Below are 15,945 nucleotides of genomic sequence, written 5' to 3' on the forward strand. Positions count from 1 at the left end.
GGCGGATCCCACGATGTAACACTGACGGGGAGACTCTGATTGGGACAGCACGGTGGCGCAGTGGTTAGCACTGCTGCCTCACAGCGCCAGGGACCTGGGTTCAATTCCCAGCTTAGGTCACTGTTTGTGTGGAGTTTGCACATTCTCCCCGTGTCTGCGTGGGTTTCCTCCGGGTGCTCCGGTTTCCTCCCACACTCCAAAGATGTGTGGGTTAGGTGGATTGGCCATGCTAAATTGACCCTAGTATCAGGGGGATTAGCAGGGCAAATATGTGGGGTTAGGGAAATAGGGCCTGGGTGGGATTGTGGTCGGTGCAGACTTGATGGGCCGAATGGCCTCCTTCTACCCTATGTGGTTTGTATGATTCCATGATTGAGCCTGCTCTGCCAGAAAGTAGTCCCGCAAAGATCAGGCACCATTTTAAAGGACACACCAGCACACTACCTGGTACGGCCCGCAGGCACTATCCTGGCACTGTTTGGGCACTACCCTGTAGCTCTTCCCAGGCACTGCCCCAGCACTCACCTGAGCACCTCTGGGAGGTCCTGTTGCCAGCTGCATGCCTTGGGAGACCAGCGGGCAGCACAGTGGTTAACACTGCTGACTCACAGCTCCAGGGACCTGGGTTCAATTCCAATCACAGGTGACTGTCTGTGTGGAGTTTGCACATTCTCCCCGTGTCTGCGTGAGTTTCCTCCGGGTGCACCGGTTTCCACCCACACTCCAAAGATGTGTAGGTTAGGTGGATTGGCCATGCTAAATTGTCCTTCAGTGTCCCAAGATGTGTAGGTAAGGTGGATTAGCCACGGGAAATATGTGAGGTTACAGGGATAGGGCGGGTGGGGGGGGGGGGGGGGGGAGGGTCTGGGTAAGAGAGAGTCAGAGAGTCAGTGCAGACCCGATGGGTCACATGGTCTCTTCTGCACTGTAGGGATTTTATGATTCTATGATTCACATGATGCGGAGATGCCGGCGTGGGACTGGGGTGGGCACAGTAAGAAGTCTCACAACACCAGGTTAAAGTCCAACAGGTTTATTTGGAATCACGAGGTTTTGGAGCGCTGCTGCTTCCTCAGGTGAGTCACTCACCTGATGAAGGAGCGGCGCTCTGAAAGCTCATGATTCCAAATAAACCTGTTGGACTTTAACCTGGTGTTGTGAGACTACTATGATCCACGCCATTCTTCCCCCATGTCAATGTGAGTGGGCTTTCTTAAAGTGGGGGCGGCAGGGATGATCCAGGCATTGAGACCTAATAATGAGATTATAGTTTATTCAAATGAAACACACTACATCACAGAAGGGGAGGGAGAAGGGACAATAATGTCACACGTTACGTCAGCGTGATTTGAGGCTTCTCACAAGATTTTCCACTCCCGTCGCCGAAACCAGCCCGATGAAAACAGGAGCGGAAAATCCCGGTCCAAACGACCAGCAAAGTAATAAATGCCATTCGAGAATGGCTCGCCATTTCATCTGCCTAATTTTAAGGCCCCGTTTAATGCCTTCAATACAATAATCTTGGCTTTGAAGAAAAGTGCCCTCAGCGGGCAAAGGATGAAGAAAAACAGAAAATGCTGGAGAAACTCAGCAGGTCTGGCAGCGTCGGTGGAGGGAGAAAAACAGAGTTAACGGCCGGAATGCTACCACCGTTCATGCTGGCGGGATTTTCCAAACCCGCCGCAGTGAACAGAGGTTTGGCTGGCCACCAAATTCTCCGACCTCACTACAGCGGGAGTGTGGTGTGAACGGCCAGTCGGGTTTCGCCCAACGTTTCAAGTCCATATGATCCTTCCTGTTGTATATTTGTCGTTACCCAGTCCCAGGCCATGCCACCTCCCCTTTATTTAGAAAGAAAAGAAAGACCTGCATTGACATAGCACCTTTCATGACCCCAGGAGATCCCAATGCGTTTTGCAGCCAATGAAGTACATTTTGATTTGAAGTCTCGGCTGTAATGTAGAAATATAATAAAGTTGCTGAATACAAAGGTTTAGGCGTCCACCCACAACACTGGGAATGTCTTTCCAATTGCGATTCAGAAGACAGATTGTACCAAGTTCCATAAAGAATGCATTATAATACTGAAATGTCAGCAACTGAACTTCCAGTTGAAGTCAGCATACTTAACAATTCTATTTATTTACATGTCACTGAATTAAACAATCCAATTATTCGTAAGCTCGTTTGTGAAATGAATTCTTGCCTTCTCAGTAATCTGCCAGGTAATCATGAACTCTCTGAAATCTGCCCTTGTAGAGAATGGATTGGTCCATTGATATCCTGGATGATCAATGGTCCAAACTGCTTCTCATTCATTTCTATTGGACAGAATTGCAATCTACAACTCATTCCTCATGTGCTCCTATTTGTCAGAATCCTAGCGTACTAAACATTTGCGGGTGGCACAGTGGTTAGCACTGCTGCCTCACAGCACCAGGGACCTGGGTTCGATTCCCGGCTTGGGTCACTGTCTGTGCGGAGTCTGCATGTTCTCCCCGTGTCTGTGTGGGTTTCCTCCGGGTGCTCCGGTTTCCTCCCACAGTCTGAAAGACGTGCTGGTTAGGGTGCATTGGCCGTGCTAAATTCTCCCACAGTGTACCCGAATAGGCACTGGAGTGTGGCGACTGAGGGATTTTCACAGTAACTTCATTGCAGTGTTAATGTAAGCCTACTTGTGACACTAATAAATAAACTTTAAGCTTTGGCTATTCCCTCTCGATGTTACTTAAGCACAGTCTGTTCTTGATCAGCAAACATTCTTTTCACTGACTGAAAATGAGGAAGAATAATTGAGCAAAATGTTGACTGAATTAAAATCAAAATTAAATTTCTCATTAGATCAGTGATTTTCCACCACAGAGCTCTGGGTTCACTGCAGGATTACTTCACCCCCAGATCATAATTTTCTGACTAGTCCTACACTTTCTTATACCTGTTAAAGGGAAGCCAAGCACAATATCCATTTAAAGATACATCTACATTGTGCATCCTGAACCACTTGTCTTCTTTCCTGCGGTATTTATATCCCAGTAGCTCTGGCTGTCCCACGTATAGAGTCATAGGGAGGGATCTTCTGGTTGCACTCGCCCCAAGACCGGAAAGTCCTGCCCAAGGTCAATGGAGCTTTGCATTGTCCGTGTCCCGCCCGCTACAATTCCTGTGGCAGACGGGATAGGAGAATTCCGCCCATAAAGTCATAGAGCAATACAGCAGGGAAACAGGCCCTTCGGCCCAACCAGTCCATGCCGACTATGGTGCCCTACCAACTAGTCCCAATTGCCCGCGTTTGGCCCATATCCCTCTAATCCTTTCCCATGCATATGTGCCTCAAGTGCACACAACATTCACTCCAAGGTCTCAACACCACCTCTGCGATTGTAAAGGTGTTTGTTCTCAGCAGTGAGTACTTCTAAAATTACATCCTTGCAAATTCCTATTCTACACCCACCCCCACCATAACCCTGTAGGTAAACCGGTCTCCCCTGCATGGCTTGCACAAGCAACCAGATAAAGCATAAAATAATTCATCTGTGAGAGACACATACGAGCTAGCTTTGCATTTCACTGCTACTCAGCCTCTTGAGCTTGCCATGTGGTGCATCATGAACTGAATCTGAACTCCTTCAATTCTTTGAACTCAGAACTCAAGCTGATTAAATACTGATCCACTTCTCTGTGTAACCGTTGATTGGTAGTGTTATCTTCACTCCCTTGCTCATGCACTCTCTGAATCATTTTCCAGTCGTGCCCACCCTGGGACTGGAAATCCCTGCCCGAAGTCAATGGGCCTCTCAATGCTCCGTGGAATTGTCTGTACCACCCTCGCTGATTTTGATTTGATTTGATTTGATTTATTATTGTCACATGTATTAACATAGAGTGAAAAGTATTGTTTCTTGCGTGCTATACAGACAAAGCATACCGTTCATAGAGAAGGAAACGAGAGAGTGCAGAATGTAGTGTTACAGTCATAGCTAGGGTGTAGAGAAAGATCAACTTAATGCAAGGCAAGTCCATTCAAAAGTCTGACAGCAGCAGGGAAGAAACTGTTCTTGAGTCGGTTGGTCCGTGACCTCAGACTTTTGTATCTTTTTCCCGACGGAAGAAGGTGGAAGAGAGAATGTCCGGGGTGCGTGGGGTCCTTAATTATGCTGGCCGCTTTGCCGAGGCAGCGGGAAGTGTAGACAAAGTCAATGGATGGGAGGCTGGTTTGTGTGATGGATTGGGCTACATTCACGACCTTTTGTCGTTCCTTGCGGTCTTGGGCAGAGCAGGAGCCATTCCAAGCTGTGATACAACCAGAAAGATGCTTTCTATGGTGCATCTGTAAAAGCTGGTGAGAGTCGTAGCTGACATGCCAAATTTCCTTAGTCTTCTGAGAAAGTAGATTCCCTTGGGAGGCAGGATCTGAAGACTCGCTCCTACGTGTTATGTTATTAATCCTCAGAGTACGGACAGTGTCACCAGACCCTTCCACGCACAACTTATCATAGAATCATAGAATCCCTGCAGTGCAGAAGGAGGCCAATCGGCCCATCGAGCCTGCACCGACAACAATCCCACCCAGGCCCTCTCCCCATAACCCCACGTATTTAATCCCACTGACACTAAGGGGCAATTTAGCATGACCAATCAACCCAAACCGCACATCTTTGGAATGTGGGAGGAAACCGGAGCACCCGGAGGAAACCCATGCAGACACGGGGAGAACGTGCAGATTCCACAAAGACAGTGACCCAAGGTGCGAATCGAACCCAGCTCCCCGGCGCTGTGAGGCAGCTGTGCTAATCACTGTGTCAACGTGCCACCCTTATTTCCTCAACTCACTCCCCGTATCTTCACCCTACCATCCCATGGGATAAACGAAAAGAACACAGAGACCCATACACCATAAAGGGAAGTAGTGGCGCGGTGGCAATGTCATTAGACTAGTAATCCAGAGGCCCAGCCTGATACCTTGGGACATGAGTTCAAATCCCGCCACGGCAGCTGCTGGAGTTTAAATTTAATTAATAAAATTTGGAATTAAAAGCTAGCCTTGGCAGGTGGTGACCAGGAAACCGTTATTAATTGTCGTAAAAACCCATCTGGTTCGCTAGCAAATCTGCCAACCTTAACCAGTCTGGTCCACATGTAACTCCAGACCCACAACAATGTGGTTGTATCTTAACTGCTCCCTGAAACGGCCAAGCAAGCCACTCAGTTCAAGGACAATTAAGGATGGGGTAACAAATGCTGACCCAGCCAGTGATACCCACATCCCATGAAAGATTTTTTTTTAAATTGGGGAACCTCTATTTCAGAAATTCCTCTCTAACCTCTGAACTGGCAAACCCTGGGAATTCCCAATCTATTGTATCTTATCAAAAGCTTTCCTTCTTATCTCAAGTCTCCCCTGAGCCTTATTCTTTTCACGTTTGGATTCTCCAGTCCTCCGCTCACAGTGCCAAGTTAAGGAGTCCACCAACATGTACTTTATCCACACCTCTCAGCATTTGTAATGTTAAAATACCAACAAACTAAAATGTCTACAGGGGATGGTCATCAAGCCTGCCTCATACTCGTGATACCTGCAGCGTCAAGGTGAGAAACCTCTACAGCCACATCTTCCCCCCACCCCATACACACTTCCCTCACCATATGTCTCCACCATACCACCATGAGCTCCTCACCTCCCCGACCACATCACACCACCGCCTCTCCTCAACACCCGTTCCAACCAGTGCCAGCACCAGGGGTATGGACAGGGTGAGTAGGGAACAGCTGTTCCCCATGGTCAATCACTGGGGGGGAGGGGGGGCAGGGGGCATTGTTTTAGGGTATGGTATTAGTTTTAGGCGGCACGGTGGCACAGTGGTTAGCACTGCTGTCTCACAGCGCCGGGGACCCAGGTTCGATTCTGGCGTCGGGTCACTGTCTGCGAGGAGTTTGCATGTTCTCCCCGTGTCTGCGTGGGTTTCCGCCGGGTGCTCTGGTTTCCTCCCACAGTCCAAAAAACACACTGGTTAGGCGCATTGGCCATGCTAAATTCTCCCTCAGTGTACCCAAGCAGGCGCTGGAGTGTGGCGACTAGGGGATTTTCACAGTAACTTCATTGCAGTGTTAATGTAAGCCTTGTGACACGAATAAATAAACTTTGAAAGTTTGAGGGTAAGGGGCTGGAAATTCAGAGGGGATTTGAGAAAGAACATTTTTACTGCATGGGAAGGTAGTTGAGGCCAAAAGACTTACAAAAATATTTGGATGAGCACTTGAAATATCATAATATTCAAGGATATGAGACAAGTGCAGGAAAATGGGATTAGTGCGCCTCTAGTGGTAGATATTGTCACTGCCGACATGATGGGTTGAAGGGCTTTTTCTGCACTGTATAACTTTATGAAGCGAATTTTCCAGTTCCGCCCACTTGTCTTCCTTCCCAATGACTCTATGATTCTATGAGCTGCAGCCATGTAAGAAAACATAGTCAACCCTCTTCAACCCCGTCAGGTGGTCAAAACCAGTCCAGGAGATCAAGCTGACCGTGATTACATTCACTGCGAATGTACTGAAAGTTTCAGGTTTTCAAAATAAAGAATGGTTTTAAAGGAAAAACAATGGAAGCTTAGTCGACAAATCAGTGGCAAGGGAGGCATAAACCGAGAGTCATCGTCAGAAGAGTATGGAAGGGATGTTAGAATTTTCTTGGATCCTTCTTGGAACACAGACTGCACTATCACAAGTCTTTATTTTTTTAAATTCATTTGTGGGACATGGGTGTCGCTGGCTGGCCAGCATTTATCGCCCATTAGTTGCCCAAGGGCAGTTGAGAGTCAACCATGCTGTGGCTCTGGAGTCACATGTAGGCCAGACCCAGGTAAGGACGGCAGATGTCCTTCCCTAAAGGACATTAGTGAATCAGATGGGTTTTTCCGACAATTGACAACGGTTTTATGGTCATCAGTAGATTCTTAACTCCAGATATCTTTTTATTGAGTTTAAATTTCACCAGCTGCCTTGGCGGGATTTGACCCCGGGTCCCCAGAACGTTAGCTGAGTTTCTGGATTAATAAGTCTAGTGATAATACCACTAGGCCATCGCCTCCCCTAATTGAGGCAGAGACTAAACATAATTCAAAAGAGATTTGGAAAGAAAACAAGCAGATGCAGGCACGGAGTAAAGAGATGGGATCAGAATGGATAACTGCAGCTGCAAAGGTGTCAGAGGTGTTAGATGGGCTGAATGGCCTAATTTCATGCCGTAATTCCTGATTTTGAATCTCTGCTCAAGTTGTTCTCTGTTGAAAGGTTCAGCAACTGAAATGATTCAGCAACCTTGACCTTATATGAGGCAGATTTATCCTAAAATAAATCTCAGGGATACAGAATGCGTAATAGCATATTCGCTTGTTACTGAAAGTGACATTCTTCATTAGTCCACTGGGTTAGATGGATTCGGAAGCTGCATCAGTTAGCTCTGATCACCCTTGCTTCCCCCATTTATCCCTGAAAGTAAAGCCGCTGGGCCCAAAATTTAAATGAGAGGAAAAGGGAGAGATTTGTTTTACTGGGACATTGCCCGCAAATATTAAGAGACCCCTGCTGATGCTTACAACATGCTCAATGTTCCCTACTCGAGATTAGCCGATGATTTTACTGCAGATTTTGAACGCTGTCTCCCATAATGTAGAATTAGGGGAAAGCGCGGTATCAAATGAAATGAGCATTATTAATTTACCTTGAATATTTTTTTTCCTGGTGGGGAGTTCAGAAAGATTGAAAACAGGAAGCCCGGAACATATGCTGTACAATAAATTATTCAACATGTTGCTCTGGCAGTCCGGGCTAATTAAAGGGACACTGATTGAAAAAAAGTGTTTGGAAAGCCATTTTTAATTTGGAGAAGAGGGTAAACTTGAAACAGTCGGGGATCTAGATGTACATGTGCAGGTTTGTATGTGTAATTTTAGAAGTTTGACAGGTCAGTTGTGAGTTGTGCCTCGCTCAGGTGAGACCTATGAAATAAAAGAGGGAGACGACACCTTTCACATCATTTTTAGCTCAGATTCCTCCAAATAGTTGACCTCACAAATTCTCCCTAAAATAGGTACACCCGGAGACATGCATGTGCGTGCACGCATAGATATATATCTACAGATATGCATTATACATGTGTGTGTATAGACACATATACACACACCACACCCACATATGTAACATATGTATATAGGCACAGATATACTTACACACACAAATGCCCACATTAACGCGTGCACCCAGAGATGCATATGCACATAGACACACAGGCTGAAATTTTACAGCCCCGCCCGCCACGGGAATCGCAGCGGGCGGGGGGGGGGGGGGGGACGGGGGGGGGGGGGGGACAATGGGAAGATCTGTTGACCTCGGGGGGAATTTTATGGTTTTGGGGTTAAGCAAGGCTATAAAATCCCATCCACAGAGTCCATATATAAGCATATATACACATACAGCCCACACACATATACAAACATATATGCACATACAGCCCACACATCTATACAAACATATATACACATACAGCCCACACACATATACAAACATATATGCACATACAGCCCACACATCTATACAAACATATATACACATACAGCCCACACACATATACAAACATATATGCACATACAGCCCACACACATATAGAACATAGAACATAGAACATAGAACATTACAGCGCAGAACAGGCCCTTCGGCCCACGATGTTGCACCGACCAGTTAAAAAAAAACTGTGACCCTCCAACCTAAACCAATTTCTTTTCGTCCATGAACCTATCTACGGATCTCTTAAACGCCCCCAAACTAGGCGCATTTACTACTGATGCTGGCAGGGCATTCCAATCCCTCACCACCCTCTGGGTAAAGAACCTACCCCTGACATCGGTTCTATAACTACCCCCCCTCAATTTAAAGCCATGCCCCCTCGTGCTGGATTTCTCCATCAGAGGAAAAAGGCTATCACTATCCACCCTATCTAAACCTCTAATCATCTTATATGTTTCAATAAGATCCCCTCTTAGCCGCCGCCTTTCCAGCGAAAACAATCCCAAATCCCTCAGCCTCTCCTCATAGGATCTCCCCTCCATACCAGGCAACATCCTGGTAAACCTCCTCTGCACCCTCTCCAAAGCCTCCACATCCTTCCTGTAATGTGGGGACCAGAACTGCACACAGTACTCCAAGTGCGGCCGCACCAGAGTTGTGTACAGTTGCAACATAACGCCACGACTCCTAAATTCAATCCCCCTACCAATAAACGCCAAGACACCATATGCCTTCTTAACAACCCTATCTACTTGATTCCCAACCTTCAGGGATCTATACAAACATATATACACATACAGCCCACACACATGTGCAAACATACATACACATACAGCCCACACACATATACAAACATATATGCACATACAGCCCACACACATATACAAACATATATACACATACAGCCCACACACATGTGCAAACATACATACACATACAGCCCACACACATATACAAACATATATGCACATACAGCCCACACACATATACAAACATATATACACATACAGCCCACACACATGTGCAAACATATATACACATACAGCCCACACACATATACATATATACACATACAGCCCACACACATATACATATATACACATACAGCCCACACCCATGTGCAAACATATATACACATACAGCCCACACATCTATACAAACGTATATACACATACAGCCCACACGCATGTGCAAACATATATACACATACAGCCCACACACATATACATATATACACGTACAGCACACACAGACATATATGCATGCACACAAATGCCCACATAAACACACACTGCTAGAGACATGGACGTGTGCACACACATGTATAATATATATATATAAATGGCTGGGATTTTCCAGCCATTCACGTCACTACAAGTGGGGACAGAGAATTTGGCGCTCGGCCAAATCTCCGTTCACTGCCGCGGGGCTGGAAAATCCCACCTGCGTGAACTGCCAGAAAATTCCAGCAGATATAATTATATATATATATTATATATATATATATGTATATACATACGTACCTGCAAATAAGCATACAGACATACATATATGCGCTCACAGTGAATTTTAACTGCTGACCGCATCTAGTTCTCCATTTAATGTAACTCTTTTGTGAGAGAAGTACATTTTTACACATTTCTTCTATTCCTGACACAGCCTAGAGAAGAAAATAAATGACACTAATGTCTGTCTCCCACCCCCGGGCAACTTTGATAAATTATCCGATGATTTCAGAAACATTACCAGAGGCATAACCACTATTAAGGCTCCTAAGATACCTGACAATTGGATTCAGAAATCTTCTGAGCTTGTTCTTTTAACTGGTATTAATGAAAGGGTGCAGATACCCCATCGACATTGGTTCTGTAAGTCTCTGTGTTCCTGCTGCTTCATGCTACATAGCTGGAATGTCAATAGCTAACTCTGACGTTGTGAGAATCCTGGTGCTCTTTACCTCAGTCGCTTGCTCTCTCTTTAGACGTTGTATATTTTCCTTTGCTTTACCCTTACTTTCCAGGTGTAAAGTGGAATTTGGGGAAAGGCAAAATGATGAGCAATCTCAATACTTATTCTAGGCTTTTACAGTTCAAAATGTAGATCAGACTAAATAAAGTGAGTCTATAACACAATCGTTAAAGTCTATATTTCCTTCTTGAATTGACTTCCTCACTGCAGCCTTCAGTGCAGTTCCTCAGTCCAAATTCAATTTACGCCAGCTGGGTTGTAAATTGTATCTTACGGTTTGCATTGATCTCCCCTGACAAAAACAGCAGCTCCTGAAAGTTGAGGGGCAGCACGGTGACACAGTGGTTAGCAGTCCTGCCTCACAGCGCCAGGGACCCAGGTTCAATTCCATCCTCGGGTCACTGTCTGTGTGGAATTGCACGTTCTCCCCGTGTCTGTGTGGGTTTCCTCCGGATGCTCCGGTTTCCTCCCACGTTCCAAAGAGGCGTGTGTTAGGTAGATTAGCCACGCTAAATTGCCCCTTAGCGTGAGAGAGATGAATAGGGTAAATATGTGGGGTTACGAGGATAAGGCCTGGGTGGGATTGTTGTCGGTGCAGGCTCAATGGGCCGAATGGCCTCCTCCGTACTGTAGGGATTCTATGATTCTATGGCTGGAAACATACAAAAATTGCAGGAGAGATTCAGCACAGGTTGGAGCTTTAGGCATGCTTCAGCTCACTGAGACCTGAAAGATCCGAAAGACGTGCTGGGTAGGTGCATTGGCCATACTAAATTCTCCCTCAGTGTAACCCGAACAGGCGCTGGAGTGTGGCGACTAGGGGATTTTCACAGTAACTTCATTGCAGTGTTAATGTAAGCCTACTTGTGAAATTAATAAAAATATAAAATAACTCTTTGCATACCAATGGATGAGCAGCGGTGCCGAAATGATCAAGCTATGGGCAGCAGGATAGGCACCACTACCCTGTCACTGAACTCCAAAGAACCAAAGGTTCACCTGCTCAAGCTTACAGGATGAACATACTGACCATCAGACTTGTGATGCTTTGATTGTGCAGCCAGTCAGAGGTCAAAGATTGTCACTAATAAATGCAAAAAGGGAGTTCCAGAGAAACTATTTTCCCCAAAGAGTGATTAGGATGTGGGACATGCTACCACAAGGAGCAGTTGAGGCAACTAGCATAGATGCATTTAAGGGAAGCTGTATAAAAACGTGGGGGAGAAAGGAATAGAAATTGATGTCAATAAAGTCAGCTGAAGAGGGGTAGGAGGAGTCTGGTGGGTAGTAGAAACACCAGCAAGGGTGGTATTGGGCTGAAGAATCTGGGGTAAGATTCTCCAGCCTCCCAGCCGCCTGTTTCCCACTGGTGGTATGGAGGTGGTGTGTTGTTTGCTTGCAGCGGGATTCCCCAGTCCCGCCGCAAGCAAACAACTATTGACGTCACCCCACGCCAGCGGGAAACCCACGGGCGGGGTGCGCTGCCGGCAGGACTGTAGAATCCCACTGGCGTGAACAGCCGGAGAATTCTGGCCCTGTTTCTTGCTTTGTGTTCTATGCCGTTCTATGAAAGCCTGGGCTTGCAAAATCCTACTAACTGTCCTGGCTTGAGACAATTGACACCTCTTTACCCTGTGATTATCCCTCTCTCCACTCGCACTGTCTGTACCTGTAAAGACTTGATTACCTGTAAAGACTCGCATTCCAACCATTATCTTGCAATTGAGTCTTTGCCTATATATGTTGTGTTTGTGAAACCTACTGCCCCACTCACCTGATGTAGGAGCAGCGCTCCGAAAGCTCGTGATTCCAAATAAACCTGTTGGACTTTAACCTGGTGTTGTGAGACTTCTTACTGTGCCCACCCCAGTCCAACGCCGGCATCTCCACATCAAGTTCTATGGTAAAGGTTTTCAAAGTGGGTTCACCTCCGAAAACAGAGGAACGAAATAAAGTGAAAAGCTTTTAATTGTTTTAATTAGGCTGTAGATCAGACAGAATACAGTATGCAGCTTGGACATAACTATTAAAATGATAAAAACGGCGAGGAGGGAAGAAAAGATTTAAAAAATGATCAAGCAGAAGGAAGCGATAAGAAGTCTTTTAATTCTAGTTCTGAATAATGTAGCAACAGTGAAGTTATTCCTCACCTGGGGCACTTTGATGACTGTAATAGTACCGTTTGCTTTGGCAGCAGAACGACAGAACAGGAAACTGGCTGCAGGCTCCACGCAGACTAAAATTTCCTCCACTGAAGGGTTAAAATGCACTAAAGCATTCTGTTTAATCTGATGAATGTTCTTACACTGCCATTGAAAAGCTTTGGGATTGGTATTAAAGTCCCTCTTATGCACACGACAGCCTCAGTCAGATGGCATTTCGCTCCTGCAGGTGTCCTTGCCCGTCAGATCTGCTTGTTGTACACACTGTGCAGGCCGTGGTGGAGCCAGGGACAAAGATGGACCATTCGCAAAAGGGGCTGCATAAGGCAGATGTTCAGTGCGAACCGGCATCGGAGCTTGCTGTGTCCCAGAGGAGGCCCAGTCTTTCCGATGCCATTGTTAATGAGTATTACAGGAGGCAAATATGTAAATTAGCATTCTGATTAAGTCAAATCAATCTTGGAAGATGTCGGTGATGGAGGGAGCATTGGAGCTGATTGCCGAACTCTCAGCCAGTATGAACATGTTAATGAGTGATTATCTGGGAAAGTGGCTATTTTTAACATTCTCAGATCCACGTGTTAAATCTAACAGCTCGCTAGGTCCTTTCCAAACACAGCCTCTGCTGCCTTACTGCTTCCTTGTGTTTAAACTTCTGTGGAATCTTAATATTGCAGAGACCTATCCTGAGCGCTGTTTAAATTGACTTTCCATAGATACCACTAGACAAAGCAAGCAATCTTTAGTACGTTTGTCTGAAGCTGGAGCCTCGGTAATATAAACAAATGCTGCCCTTTGTTCGTCATAACCTCTGTATTTCTTTCTGTTTCGGAAGGTTGGACCCTTTAGCAATTGATATGCAGGGAACCTCGAGGCACTCAGACTGCAATTTACTTCAGAGCCAGTGCGTACCTGAGGGGGCTGAGGGGGCTTACCTTCAGTGAGATTTTCAAACAGGTGTGAGCTTGTGTTGCAGCCTCCTAGCACACAATGTTTGCTTGCTGCTCCTCTGACAGCTGGCTAACCTGACGAAGTCTAACTAAAATGAAGAGATTGCTGCCTACATTGCCTAGCACAGGAGGGGAGAGTAATTGTGACACTCAGCCGGCTTTGCAATCTCAATTTTATTTCATTCTGGATAAAGCAGGTATCCACACAGATTCTCAGCTCTGGAATTACCTCCCTAAACCCTACCTCTCTCCCTAAACCCTACCTATATCTCTCCCTAAACCCTACCTATCTCTCTCCCTCTCTTCCTTTAAGACCCAGTAAGAAGTCTCACAACGCCAGGTTAAAGTCCAACAGGTTTATTTGGTAGCACGAGCTTTCGGAGCGCTATTCCTTCATCAGGTGAATGGGAGTTGGGTTCACAAACAGGGCATATATAGACACAAACTCAATTACAAGATAATGGATGGAATGCGAATCTTAACAGGTAATCACGTCTTTACAGGTACAGAAAATGCAAGTGGAGAGAGGTTTAATTACAGGTTAAAGAGGTGTGAATTGCCTCAAGCCAGGACAGATAGTGAGATTGAGTTTGTGTCTATATATGCCCTGCTTGTGAACCCAACTCCCACTCACCTGATGAAGGAGCAGCACTCCGAAAGCTCGTGATACCAAATAAACCGGTTGGACTTTAACCTGGTGTTGTGAGACTTCTTACTGTGCCCACCCCAGTCCAACGCCGGCAACTCCACATCATTCTTTTAAGACAACCCGTCACTCCTTGACTAAGCATTCAGGTCACCTGTCCTTGCAACTCCAGAGGTGGCTGGGTGTTAAATTTTGTTTGGTTATGCTCCTGGGAATGTTTAACTTGGTTCAATCTGCTGCATAAACGCATGGTGTTTTTGTTTGTGTGACTGTGTAAAATAGGTGACAATGATTTGGCAGCTGGCTTTACATCTCTCCTCAACAGGTAGACATCTAATCCTCAAAAAAAACACTTGAACACTTTTCTGCTCAAGGAAAAAGTTCCTTTCTGTTTGTCCTTTATCCTGTTCTTGGGTTTATCTGGACATTACTGCTTGTGGGTTCTTGCTGTGCAACTGGCTGCTGCGTTTCCTGCATTACAACCGTGATCACACTTCAGAAGTACATGCAGGGGCAGCACAGTGACACAGTGGTTAGCACTGCTGCCTCACAGTTCCAGGGACCCGGGTTCAATTCCCGGCTTGGGTCACTGGCTGTGTGGAGTTTGCATGTCCTCCCCGTCTCTGCGTGGGTTTCCTCCGGGTGCTCCGATTTCCTCTCACAGTCCAAAAAATGTGTGGGTTCGGTGGATTGGCCATGCTAAAAGTGCCCCTTAGAGTCAGGGGGATTAGAAGGGTAAATATGTGGGTTAAGGGGATAGGGCCTGGGTGGGATTGTTATCGGTGCAGACTTGATGGACCGAATGGCCTCCTTCTGCACTGTAGGGATTCTATGATACCTTAAGGTGTATTTATTAGTGTCACAAGTAGGCTCACATTAACACTGCAATGAAGTTACTGTGAAAATCCCCTAGTCACCACCTCCGGCATCTGTTCGGGTACACTGAGGGAGAATTTAGCACGGCCAATGCACCCTAACCAGCATGTCTTTTGGACAGCGGAAGGAAATTGGAGCACCCGGAGGAAACCCACGCAGACACGGGGAGAACATGCAAACTCTGCACAGGCAGTGACCCAAGCCGGGAGTCAAACCTGGGTCCCTGGCGCTGTGAGGCAGCAGTGCTAACCACTGTGCCACCGTGCTGCCCCATCTGGCGGTTGTGACAGGTGCTATATAAATGCGACCCTTTTCCTTTGCCTTTTGCCTCTTTGAATGTATCTACAGACCCCTTGCTAAATATCCTAAGTTTCTCAATAATCTTAAGTCTTGCTTTTAAGCTCCAGTACACATAGGTCTGATTTAGGCCTGAAGTATCTAATATACAATGCGGAATACACTGTTGAGTTGCAATTTGTTCTTCTGAAGCCTTACCATCTATTGACTTTCCAATACTGTACAGATGGGTGATGGCTGAGTGATTGGTTCTGATCTCCTGAAGGAAGCTCTGCAGCTGGTGAGCATTGTGGTAGGTGAAATCCAGGGCAGTGTAGGAACCCAGGAACAAGGCAAGGACTGAACAGGAGCACAGCATCCAAGAGAGACCCATGTCAGAACGCAACCTTCGCCTTCACACCAAACAACTGCGGGCTTCTGCAAAAAAATATTTATCATTAATACAGCTTTAAACTTAGAAAATATACACTTAAAGCATTGATAT

At 46.1% G+C, this 15,945-nt stretch overlaps 1 protein-coding gene across 1 annotated transcript in view; it reads right to left on the bottom strand.

The window, feature by feature from the left end:
* Positions 1-15,686, bottom strand: part of LOC144501870 (carboxypeptidase D-like) — a 181,707-nt gene extending 166,021 nt beyond the window's left edge. The window contains exon 1 of the mRNA XM_078225914.1: positions 15,660-15,686. The gene's annotated coding sequence lies outside the window, so the exon portion shown is untranslated. The remainder of the gene's footprint in view (positions 1-15,659) is intronic.
* Between the last annotated feature and the right edge of the window lie 259 nt (positions 15,687-15,945).

This window comes from Mustelus asterias, chromosome 12 (genome assembly GCF_964213995.1).
Source record: "Mustelus asterias chromosome 12, sMusAst1.hap1.1, whole genome shotgun sequence".
Lineage (NCBI taxonomy): Eukaryota > Metazoa > Chordata > Chondrichthyes > Carcharhiniformes > Triakidae > Mustelus > Mustelus asterias.